This window comes from Monodelphis domestica, chromosome 1, assembly GCF_027887165.1.
Source record: "Monodelphis domestica isolate mMonDom1 chromosome 1, mMonDom1.pri, whole genome shotgun sequence".
NCBI classification, from domain to species: Eukaryota; Metazoa; Chordata; class Mammalia; order Didelphimorphia; family Didelphidae; genus Monodelphis; species Monodelphis domestica.
The window spans coordinates 718,242,892-718,255,579 of NC_077227.1; the positions used below are offsets into that span (position 1 = coordinate 718,242,892).

The 12,688-nt window shown below is 38.1% G+C and overlaps 1 long non-coding RNA gene across 2 annotated transcripts in view; it reads right to left on the reverse strand.

Annotated features, from left to right (window-relative positions):
• The window catches only part of LOC103103086 (uncharacterized), a 44,618-nt gene that overhangs the window by 18,444 nt on the left and 13,486 nt on the right, over window positions 1-12,688 (reverse strand). For both annotated transcript variants that reach the window (XR_008915266.1, XR_459647.3), the window contains one exon: window positions 5,243-5,343. This is a non-coding gene — a long non-coding RNA (uncharacterized LOC103103086). The remainder of the gene's footprint in view (window positions 1-5,242; window positions 5,344-12,688) is intronic.

The window sequence follows — 12,688 nt, forward strand, 5'->3', positions numbered from 1 at the left end:
AAAAGGAAGACCTCACCTCTAATGAAGAGGAAATTAAGGCAATCATTAAAAACTATTATGCCCAATTATATGGCAATAAATATGACAATATAGGTGATATGGATGAATATTCACAAAAATATAAATTGCCTAAATTAACAAAAGAAGAAATAGAATACCTAAATAATCCTATGTCAGAAAAAGAAATTGAACAGGCCATCAAAGAAATTCCTAAGAAAAAATCCCCAGGACCAAATTGATTCAAAAATGAATTCTATCAAGCATTCAAAGAACAAATAATCCCAATATTATACAAGCTATTTGATAGAATAAGCAAAGAAGGAGTTCTATCAAATTCCTTTTATTACACAAATATAGTACTGATTCCAACGCCAGGGAGGTCAAAAACATAGAAAGAAAACTATAGACCAGTCTCCTTAATGAACATAGATACAAAAATCTTAAATAGAATAATAGCAAAAGACTCCAGCAAGTGATCACAAGGGTTATTCATTATGACCCAGTGGGATTTATACCAGGAATGCAAGCATGGTTCGATATTAGGAAAACCATCCACATAATTGATCATATTAATAAGCAAACCAATAAAAATCACATGATTATCTCAATAGATGCAGGAAAAGCATTTGACAAAATACAACACCCACTCCTGTTGAAAACACTAGAAGGTATAGGAATAGAAGGGCCTTTCACAAAAATAATAAACAGTATATATCTAAAACCATCAGCAAACACCATCTGCAATGAGGATAAACTTGAAGCCTTCCCAATAAGATCAAGAGTGAAACAAGGATGCCCTTTATCACCTCTATTATTTAACATTGTACTAGAAACACTAACAGTAGCAATTAGAAGAAAAAGAAATTGATGGTATTAAAATAGGCAATGAGGAGACCAAGCTATCACTCTTTGCAGATGATATGATAGTCTACTTAAAGAATCCTAGAGAATCAACTAAAAAGCTAATAGAAATAATCAACAACTTTAGTAAAGTTGCAGAATACAAAACAAACCCGCATTTCTATATATCTCCAACACATCTCAGCAGCAAGAATTAGAAAGAGAAATTCCATTTAAAATCACTCTAGACAATATAAAATACTTGGGAATCTATCTGCCAAGACAAATACATGAACTATGTGAACACAACTATAAAACACTCTCCACACAATTAAAACTAGATCTAAACAATTGGAAAAACATTGATTGCTCATGGGTAAGATGAGCTAACATAATAAAAATGACAATCCTACCCAAACTTATTTACTTATTTAGTGCCATACCCATCGAACTACCAAAAAACTTTTTACTAAATTAGAAAAAAACATAACAAAGTTCATTTGGAAGAACAAAAGATCAAGGATATCCAGGGAAATAATGAAAAAAAAATTCCAAAGGAAGCTGGACTCGCAGTACCAGATCTCAAACTATACTATAAAGCAGTGGTCATCAAAACAATACGATACTAACTAAGAGACAGAAAGGAGGATCAGTGAAATAGACTTGGAGTAAGTGACCTCAGCAAGACAATCTATGATAAGCCCAAAGATCCCAGCTTTTGGGACAAAAATCCACTATTTGATAGAAACTGCTGGGAAAGTTGGAAGACAGTATGGAAGAGATTGGGCTTGGATCAAAATCTCACACCCTACATCAAGATAAACTCAGAATGGGTGAATGGCTTGAATATAAAGAAGGAAACTATAAGTAAATTAGGAGAACACAGAATAGTATACATGTCAGATCTTTGGGAAAGGAAATATTTTAAGACCAAGCAAGAGTTAGAAAAAATTACAAAATGTAAAATAAATAATTTTGATTACATTAAATTAAAAAGGTTTTGTACAAACAAAACCAATACAATCAAAATTAGAAGTGAAGAAACAAATTGGGAAACAATCTTCATTACAAAAACCTCTGACAAAGGTCTAATTACTCAAATTAATATGAGCTAAATCAGTTGTACAAAAAATCAAGTCATTCTCCAATTGATAAATGGGCAAGGGACATGAATAGGCAATTTTTAGTTAAAGAAATCAAAACTATTCACATCCAGAGAAAACTCTGTGGGAGTAAAAACACCAAAGAAAAACAACTGCTTGAATACATGGGTTGAAGGCATATTGTTAGGGATGTAGACTCTAAATGAACATCCTAGTGTAAAAAACAACATGGAAATGGGTTCTGATCAAGGACACATGTAATACCCAATGAAATTGCATGTTTGCTGTGGGAAGAGTGGGTGGAGGGTGTAATAATTAAAATAGTAGAAGACATAAACTGTGGCAGTTAAGAGAGTGTTTTGGCTTAAATTGTGAACACAGAAAATATGGGTTCAAGACAGTGTCTTGTTTTAAGTCAAATATAAGGTGGTCGCCAGGGAAAAATTCCCAATTATCAAATATACCCAAGTCAGCTGTGTTTTATAAAGATTTTAATTCATACAAATGAGGAATTAAAGAAAAGGAGAGAGAGAGAGAAAAAAGGAAATAATGAGAAAAAAGATAGGCCAGCCCAGGCCAGCTCAGACCAGCCCAGGCCCAAAAACTAAGAGAAAGATCAGTCAGTCTTTTATCCACTCACCACAAGATTTTTCCAAGCAAGGATTCTAGTGTTCAGAGAGACACCAGTTCAGCTTTGACCAGCTGCCATCTCCAGGGAGAGTTCTTCTGAGACTCCTCCTGAGACCTCAGAGGGAGTTCCAGCAAGAGTCCCCTGCTCTCAGTTTCTCCTCTCCTTCTAAAGGGAATTTTCTCCTATGTCACCTCCCCTAAGTTCTCACATCTACCAATCACAGTAGACGTTTTCCAAAGGACAGACCATTCTTAATTCACACCTAAGAAGGCTTGAACTTTTGATTAAATTCACACCTGAAAAACCTCTGAGTAAGTTTCTCACCTATTTGCTCCTTGTAAATTTACAAGTTGCCTGACCTTTATAGGTACTTAGCACCCTTTTGTATTAGATCTAAAAATAGGCACAGCTTAAGAACTTTTGCCTTACTATAAGTATGGGTTTAAGTACTTTTCATTGTTCAGCAAGGAGTTTCTTCCCCTAAAGCAGGCTTAAGTAGGGGTAGAGTAGAGGTCTCACATTCCTGATCTAAGTTCCTTCATTGTTTAAATGGGGAATGGTCTTAACCAAACCTTATGAAGTAGGGTCTGAGAATTTTTAAGGTTCACAAGGGGAAGGAGGGAAATATTGTGATTATTGTAACCAAGGAATAATTTCTAAATTGACTAAATAAACTTATTCAAATGGAAAAATAAATAAAATAATAAACCTAAAAAAAAAGGAAATCAAAACTATTAAAAAGCACATGAAAAATGTAGCAGTCCACACCTATCTATGGACAAGGGAAACAGTTAGAATGTAAAGATTGTCTTAGAAGAGAGCATGCTCAGTCTTGCACATGGCTAGTAAAGCCTGTTGACCCTTGATCCCAGCTTCCCCCTGGTTAGGCGTGAAATCAGGTTTCTTTGTGTTCACCTGGCTAAGACAAACCACACCTATACCTTGTTGTAATTTACAAGTGACCAATGATAATATACTTGTACTCATCCCTATGTATTGTGCACATTTGCATCTCAAAGGAAATAAATAGGAGCTCCACTGAAGGCCAGCCCTCTTTGCAGCATCACCTCTCACCTATCTCTGTCCTTCCTGGAGCTTAGCCTCTGGCTAAACTCACTCTTTAACTTGCTCCCTCTCTATCTCTCTCCCTTCCTGAAAGACCTTTCCTCCTCAATCTCTTATCCTCAAGTGGTTCATGCTTAGAGTACCAGCTCTAAGGAACTGATGATTCCTTTCTTGATCTCCTCTCCTCAAGCCGGTACCTGCAGCCCAGGTTGCAAGGGATCAGGGTTTTTCCTCTCAGCTAATCCCTATACTCCTATATCCACATATTGTTTATTTAGGACTACTTAGTGGTATCATGTCCTCTGATAACTAAGTAGTCGAGGCTTTCTGTGGAGCTCCATTGTTAAATATTACGTGTGTGTCTGCCTGTTTCTTGTCCATCTCCTCGACTGTAGTCCTTCCCCAAGGGCAGCTTTCTATCTTTCCTTTTGTGGGAAGGCTGCGTGTCAGCCTTCCTGCTTTAAAAAAGTATTCTAAATCTCTTATAATCAGAGAGATCAAATCAAAACAATTCTGAGGTATCACCTCACAGCTAGCAGATTGGCTAACATGACAGCATTGGAAAGTAATGAATGCTGGAGGGGATGTGACAAAGTTGGGACATTAATGCATTGCTGGTGGAGTTGTAAATTGATCCAACCATTCTGGAGGGCAATTTGGAACTATACCTAAAGGGCTCTAAAAGACTGTCTGCCCTTTGATCCACACATAGCACTGCTGGGTTGGTACCCCAAAGAGATAATAAGGGAAACGACATGTACAAAAATATTCATAGCTGCGCTCTTTGTGGTGGCAAAAAAATTGGAAAATGAGGGGATGCCCTTCAATTGGGGAATGGCTGAACAAATTGTGGTATCTGTTGGGGATTGAATACTATTGTGCTCAAAGGAACAATGAACTGGAGGAATTCCATGTGAACTGGAATGACCTCCAGGAATGGATGCAGAGTGAGAGGAGCAGAACCAGGAGAACACTGTACACAGAGACTGATACACTGTGGTACAATCGAATGTAATGAACTTCTCCATTAGTGGCAATGCAGTGATCCTGAACAACTCAGAGGGATCTATGAGGAAGAGCACCATCCACATCCAGAGGAAGAACTGTGGGAGCAGAAACACAGAAGAAAGCAAACTGCTTGATCACATGGGTCGATGGATAGGATTGGGGATATTGACCCTAAATGAACATCCTAGTGCGAATATCAACAGCATAAAAATAGGTTCTGATCAAGGACACATGTAATACCCAGTGGAATTGTCTGTTGGCTACAGGAAGGGGTAGGGGAGGGGAGGGGAGGGAAAAATATGATTCTTGTAACCAAGGAATAATGTTCTAAATTGACTAATTAAATAAAATTTAAAAAAATAATTGCTTCTCTAGCAAGTGGGTGCCTAGTTGTAGGAAAACTTGAAAGTGTTCTCTCTTATTTGGTGAAGATCCATATTTATATTGAGCTGATTATAGGATAGATCACTGGGTACTTAATTCAAAGCATTTTGATGATACCCATAATTCCTTTCCAAAAGTCCAGAAATGGGATAGATCTCAATTATATTTGAAATATAATTTGAAAAAAAGAGAGGAAAATAGCAAATCTTACCATATTCTGTCCTGAGAAAGACCACATCTGGAGAATCCTGTATAATTCTAGAAATCACTTTGAGGAAGAATGTTGAAAAGTCTTTGTGAAGAGAAGGATAGCTAGGATGAAAAGCAGTTTGGAAAAAAATCATGTCAAATGAGAACTGGATGAAGAAATAAAGAACATTTAGTCTGGATCTTATTCAGATTAAACATGATGGGCAGATGTAGGAACAATGTATTGAAGTTGCAAAGTCAAATTTGGGTACAATGTAAAGAATCAGAGCCATATAAAAGTGAGATGGGTTTGGGTTTCTCTTCTGAGAATTGTTTTGGTCTGCATTTCTTTACTTAATGGTGATTTAGAGGATTTTTTCATATACCTATATATGGCTTTGATTTCATTAAAAAATTATCTGTTCATATGGAAAGATTATGTGAACTGTTGCAGAGTGAAATAAGTAAAACCAGGAGAATATTATTCACAGTAAATGAAATATTGTGGGATGATCAAATGTGACAGACTTTACTACAAAGGGCAATACAATGATCCAGGACAATTCTAAGGGACTTATGAAAAATGTAACAGTCCACACCTGTGTAGGCACAAGGAAGATAATTAATCTGTAAGGATTGTCTTAGGAGAGCGCATACTCAGTCCTGCGCATGGCAAGAAAGGCACTGACCTTTGATCCCAACATTCCTAAGGTTTAGGTGCAAACTCAGGTTTCTTTGTGCTCACCTGGCTGGGACAATCCATGCCTCTGCCTTGTTGTAATATACACCTGAACCAATGGCAATCCACTGTGTCTTCATTAATATGTATTATGTACCTTTGCATCACAATGTCAATAAATAGGAGCAGCTGACAGAAAGCCAGTCCTCATTATCTTTTTCACCTGTCCCTCTACTTCCTGGAGCTTGGCCTCTGACCAAGAACAGCTTTCTCATGGAATTTCCTTTATCTCTGTGAAAGACCTTTCCTTCTTAATCTCCTATCCTCAAGCCGGAATGATCTATGCTTACTTAGAGCACTGGCTCTAAGCAATCAGTGGCTTTTCTCTCAGCTGATCTCTATACTCATTTCTGACTCCCGTGTTGTTGATTTAAGGTTATCTAACTGCCTCATGTCCTTGTGAAGTTAGGTAGCTGGAGCTTGATCTGTGCAGCTCGCTCATGGTTAATATTGCATTGGTGTCTGCCTCCATTCTTATCCATCCCCTCGGCTTCAGCCCTTCCCCCAAGGGTCAATCTTCTATCTTTCCTTTCTTGTAAGGGCTGCTGGTCAGCCCCTTACAAAAAAGAATGCTATCCAACTCTAGAGAAAGAACTGTTGGAGAAGGAATACAGATGAAAACTTGATTTATCACTTATTTGGGTATATGATTTGGGGTTTGGGTTTTATCAGATTATACAAAAATGAATAATATGGCAATGTTTTGAGTGATATTACATACAACCCAGATTGAATTATTTGTCAACTTCAGGAGGGAGGTGGGAAGAAGGGAGGGAGACAACATGAATCATATAAATTTGAAAAACTTATGTTTTAGTTTGTTATTAAAATAAGATAAAAAATAAACAAAAATTGTCTGTTTATATCTTTTGTTATTTATAAATTTGGAGATGGCTCTTATTATTTAGATATGAGTCTTCTATCTGAAAAGCTGTCTATAAATTTTCCCCCTAATTTTCTGTTTTCCTTCTTATCTTGGCAACCTTTGTTTTATTTGAACAGAAGCTTTTCAACTTAAAAGTACTCAGAATTATCCACTGTAGATCTCAAAACGTTCTCTATCTCTGATAGAGATGATTCATAACTTTTTTCTCCTATCCATAAATCTGATTGGTAATATGTTCCTTGTTCTTCCAATTTACTTATATCTCCTTTTTTGTCTAGATCATGTATCTAGTTTGATATTATTTTAAAGTGACTGTGTAAAATATTAGCCTATACCCAATTTCTGTCAAACTACTTTCCAATTGTCCCGACAAATTTTTACCAAATCATGATTTCTTATCCCATAAAGCTGGATCTATGACTTTGTCAAATATAAAGTTACTACTATTTATTGTGTCTGTCCTATTCTACTGATCTACCTTTCTATTTCCTAGCCAGTACCAGATTGTTTTTATAATGCATACTATAATGCAATTTAAAATCTTGTATTCCTATAACTCCTTCCTTTACATTTTTTCATTAATTAATTTGATGTTCTTAATCTTTTGTTCTTAGAAATGAATTTTGTTGGATTTTTTTCACCTCAATAAAATAATTTAATTGGAATGACATTGAATAAGTAGATCTGTTTTGGTAGGATTGACATTTTTAATTGGTTCTGCCCATCCATGAACAATTAATACTTCTCCACTTATTCAGATCTGATTTATTTGTATAAAAAGTATTTTATAATTATGTTCATATAGTTCCTGGGCTTGTTTTGGCAGGTATACTCCCAGGTGTTTTATTCTATCTGTGATTGTTTTAAATGGAATATCTCTTTCTATCTCTTCTTACAGGACTTTGTTAGTAATATACAAAAATGCTGATGATTTGTATGGATTTATTTTTATCTGCTAATTTGCTAAAATTGTTAATAATTTCAACTAATTTTAGTTGAATCTCTAGAATTTTCCACATATATCATCATTATATCTGCAAACAGATATAGTTTTATTACCTCTTTGCCCATTCTGATTCCTTCAATTTCTTTTTCTTCTCATTGCTATTACTAAAATATCTAATACATTACATAATATTAATGATTATGAACATCTTTGTTTCACTCTTGATCTTACTGGAAAGGCCCCTATTACAGAGAATACTTGCTGATAGTTTTAGGAAGATGCTTCACATTATTTTAAGAAAAACTTCATTTATACCTATGCTGTCCATTGTTTTTTAATAGGAATGAGTATTGTATTTTGTCAGATTTTTTTCTAAATCTATTGATATAATCATGTTTTTATTATTTGTCTTATGAATATAATCAATTGTGTTGATAGTTTTCCTTATTAGGCCATTAAAACCTTATATTGGGCCACTCATCTTAAATCCTGCATTCCTGATATAATTTCTGCTTCATCATGATGTATTTTATATAGGATTTTTGCATCCATATTCAATAATGAATTTGGTCTAAAATTTTCTTTTTCTGTTTTTGCTCTTCCTGGTTTAGGTATCAGCATCGTGTTTGTTTTGTTAAAAGAGTTTAGTAAAAACTCTTCCTTTATCTGCTATTTCAAATAATTTTTTTACTATTGGAATTTGTTGACCTTCAAAGGTTTTCTAGAATTCATTTGTAAGTCCATCTGGTCCTGATTCTTTTTATTTTTAAAAAAGTTCACTTATTGACCTGTTCTATTTCTTTTTTTCCAAAATGGGTTTATTTAGGTATTCTATTTCTTCCTCTGATAGTCTAGACAGCTTATTTTTTTGTAAGTATACTTACATTTCACTTTGTTAAATTTGTTTGTACATATCTGAGCAAAATAACTCCTAATAATTGTTTTCATTTCATCATCATTGGTAAATTCACCCTTTTCATCTTTAATGCTAGTGTTTTGGTTTTATTTTCTTTTTAAAAATCATATTAATCAATGGAATTGAGTGGATTTATTAATTCAGTGGTTTTCTTACATTCAATTTTGTTGATCTCACCTTTAATTTTTAAAATTTCTAATTTGGTGTTTAGTTGGAGATTTTTAACTTGTTCTTTTTATAGTCTTTTTTTTAATTGCACTCCCAGAAGCTACTCCTAATAAACCATCAAAGTCATGTTCTTAACTCAATTATTTTGAAGATGACATGATTTACTTTATTATATATTTAATCTATATACCATTCCAATTTTCATCAGGTCATAAGGTTTACATGTCGACAGTTTCAGGTGTATATTCAGTTGTTTCAGTAGTGTTTGACTCTTCGTCAAGACAGTTCACGCCCAGACAGTTCACGCATTTTACAGTCGTCTTAGAGATCCATCTTATTTGCAAACATTCCAGTCCTGCCTGGACGACAAGCTGTCTGCCAAGGAACCACTCACTGGAAGCTCAACCGAGAAATGGAACCAGTTCAGAGACGCAGTGAAGGAAACATCAAAGGCAGTCCTAGGCCCCAAACAACGCAACCACCAGGACGGGTTTGACAAGAACAACACTACTATTGAAGACCTATTGAGCAAAAAGAGCAAAGCCTTTATGGAGTGGCAAAATAACCCAAACTCTGCTCCTAAGAAGGACAGATTCAAGCCTCTCCAAGCCATGGCACAGTGTGAGATCAGGAAGATGCAAGACCGATGGTGGGAAGAAAAGGCAGAAGAAATCCAGTGCTTTGCTGATACAAAAAACTACAAACAATTTTGCAGTGCCCTCAAGATTGTCTTTGGGCCATTAAAACCTACCACCACTCCCTTGCTATCCTCTGATGGTGACACTCTCATAAAAGATAAAAAAGGCATCAGCAACAGGTGGAAAGAACACTTCAGTCAGCTTCTCAACCGACCTTCTTCAGTCGACCAAAGCGCCCTTGACCAGATCCCCCAAAACTGCACCATTGAACAATTTGATGTCCCTCCTTCAATAGAGGAAGTCCAAAAAGCCATTAAATAAATGAGTGCAGGCAAGGCACCTGGTAAAGATGGGATCCCAACCAAGGTGTACAAGGCCTTAAATGGAAAGATGCTCCAGGCATTCCACATAGTGCTGACCAGCATATGGGAAGAGGAAGACATGCCCCCAGAACTCAGAGATGCCTCCATTGTAGCCCTATACAAGAACAAAGGCTCACGAACAGCCTGTGACAACTACAGAGGCATCTCACTACTCTCCACTGCTGGAAAGATCCTCGCCCGTGTTATACTCAACAGACTCCTGTCATCTGTTTCAGAGCAGAACCTGCCTGAATCACAATGTGGCTTCCTACCAGATCGCAGCACCATCGACATGGTCTTCATGGTGAGGCAAATGCAGGAAAAATGCCTTGAGCAGAACCCAAGTCTCTACATTGTCTTCATAGACCCGACAAAGGCGTTCGACACAGCGAACAGAGACGCATTGTGGGTGATCCTCAGCAAGCTCGGTTGCCCAGCAAAATTCGTCAAACTGATCCAGCTCTTTCATGTTGACATGACAGGGGAAGTCCTATTTGGTGGAGAGACTTCCGATGGCTTCACCATCTCCAATGGCATGAAACAAGGCTGTGTCCTCGCTCCGGTACTATTCAACCTATTTTTCACCCAAGTATTACGACATGCTGTGATGGATCTAGACCTGGGCGTCTACATCAAATACCGACTGGATGGCTCACTATTTGACCTTCGCTGCCTGACTGCAAAAACAAAGACAACAGAGAGACTCATCCTGGAAGCTCTCTTCTCAGATGACTGTGCTCTCATGGCCCATCTGATGAAGAAAATCATCTTCAAACCATTGTGGACAGGTTCTCCACCGCAACAAAACTGTTTGGCCTGACTATCAGCCTCAGCAAAACAGAGGTGCTGTTCCAACCTGCACCAGGGAGGCCAACTAACCAGCTGTGCATTACAATTGATGGCTTGCAGCTTTCTAACGTCAACACCTTCAAGTACCTGGGCAGCACCATCGCCAACGACGGGTCCCTAGACCATGAGATCAATGCCAGGATCCAAAAGGCCAGCCAGGCACTCGGGCGGCTGCGCTCCAAAGTCCGCCAACACAGAGGTGTAAGCACTGCGACGAAGCTCAAAGTGTACAACGCAGGGTCCTCAGCTCACTCCTGTATGGTTGCGAGACATGGACACTGTACCGGAAGCACATGAAACAGCTGGAGCAATTCCACCAACGCTCCCTCCGGTCAATCATGAGGATCTGATGGCAGGACCGAATCACCAACCAGGAAGTCCTCGACAGAGCCAACTCCACCAGCATCCAAGTCATGGTCCTCAAAACCCAGCTACGATGGTCTGGACATGTCATCCGCATGGACCCACAGCGAATACCAAGACAGGTATTCTATGGTGAACTGTCAGCTGGACTCCAGAAACAAGGCCGACCAAAGAAAAGATTCAAGGATCAGCTAAAGTCAATCTTGAAGTGGGCTGGCAGGACACCAAAGCAACTAGAACTCGCTGCCTCTGTCAGAAGCAGCTGGAGAACCCACATTAAACATGCCGCCACCACCTTTGAAGATGAGCGACGTCGACGTCTTGCCGCTGTGCGTGAACGCCGACACCAGGCCACAACCGCACCTCCTGTAACAACTGGTGTCCCATGCCCCATGTGCCACAAACTCTGCACTTCAGTCTTTGGACTCCAAAGCCACATGAGGGTACACCGTATATGAAAACGCACAAAGACAATCGTCATTCTCGGTCACCGAGACACTACCGCTATATGTAAGGGAATTATCTATTACCCTGGAGGCCTCTGGTGTCTTTTTCCATACTATATAAGTGAGAGGAGACACCCTTAAAGGACTTTACAGCCACAACAGACTACTCTTCTCCATACAGTATGAGAACTCAGGGAGGCCAGGTACTTCTCTGCTGGAAGATCAAATCACAAAAATGCAAGCCTCTTGCATCTATGAGGGAGAAAGGATATGAGAGGGAATTATTTGGAAATGGCAGTGATTTAAAAAAAAACACATCTATTTTTAAATGGAGACTGCTTCTACAATTGGTAAGAGTCTAAAACATTTTTAAACCCTAACCTTCCATCTTAGAATCAATACTTTGTATTGGTTCTAAGGCAGAAGAGTGGTAAAGGTTGCATAATGAAGGTTAAGTGACTTGCCCAGGGTCACACAGGCAAGAAGTATCTGAGGCCACATTTGAACCCAGGATTTTCCATATCTAAGACTGGCTCTCCAGTCACTGCCTTTGTATAATGAATATTAGTTGAACAAATCTGATTCTTGTTTCCAGTTGTCCTGCTTCTTTCTGTGGTCTGAAATGAACTTCTCTTAAAGCTTCTATTGTTTTGAAAGGCTAAACAGCTTTCTCTGGTTCCCCAGGTCCAATCCCTTCACTCAGATTGACTTGCATCTGACCCATTTTCAGTATCAATCTATATATGTAATTCTCTGAACAATCACAAGAAAATGAGATGGAATTGCACAAAATGGAAGGGAATGGGATGAGATGAGATGGAACTAGCAATGAATCTCTAATAAAAGAGTTATACTGTTCTCACCCCTGTGGCCCTGGGCCCTGATTGATCAGTAATGGTTATTATTATTTTGACCATCTCAAGCCAGCCACCATTTCCCAGCCACCTCCTTTTTACCTTCCTCTCTCCTCTTCCCTACTCCTTTCTGATCCTTCCTCAGAGACTAGCAGTTGAATCAGGGCTACCATTTCTGAAAATGACAAGTCAATCATTGGCCCAATGGCATCCATCACCCTCCTTGGCATTCACTCTCCTTAATGTCTTGTCTTTCCGATTAGAATGGAAATCCTTTAAGGTCCCACAATCTTGTTCACTT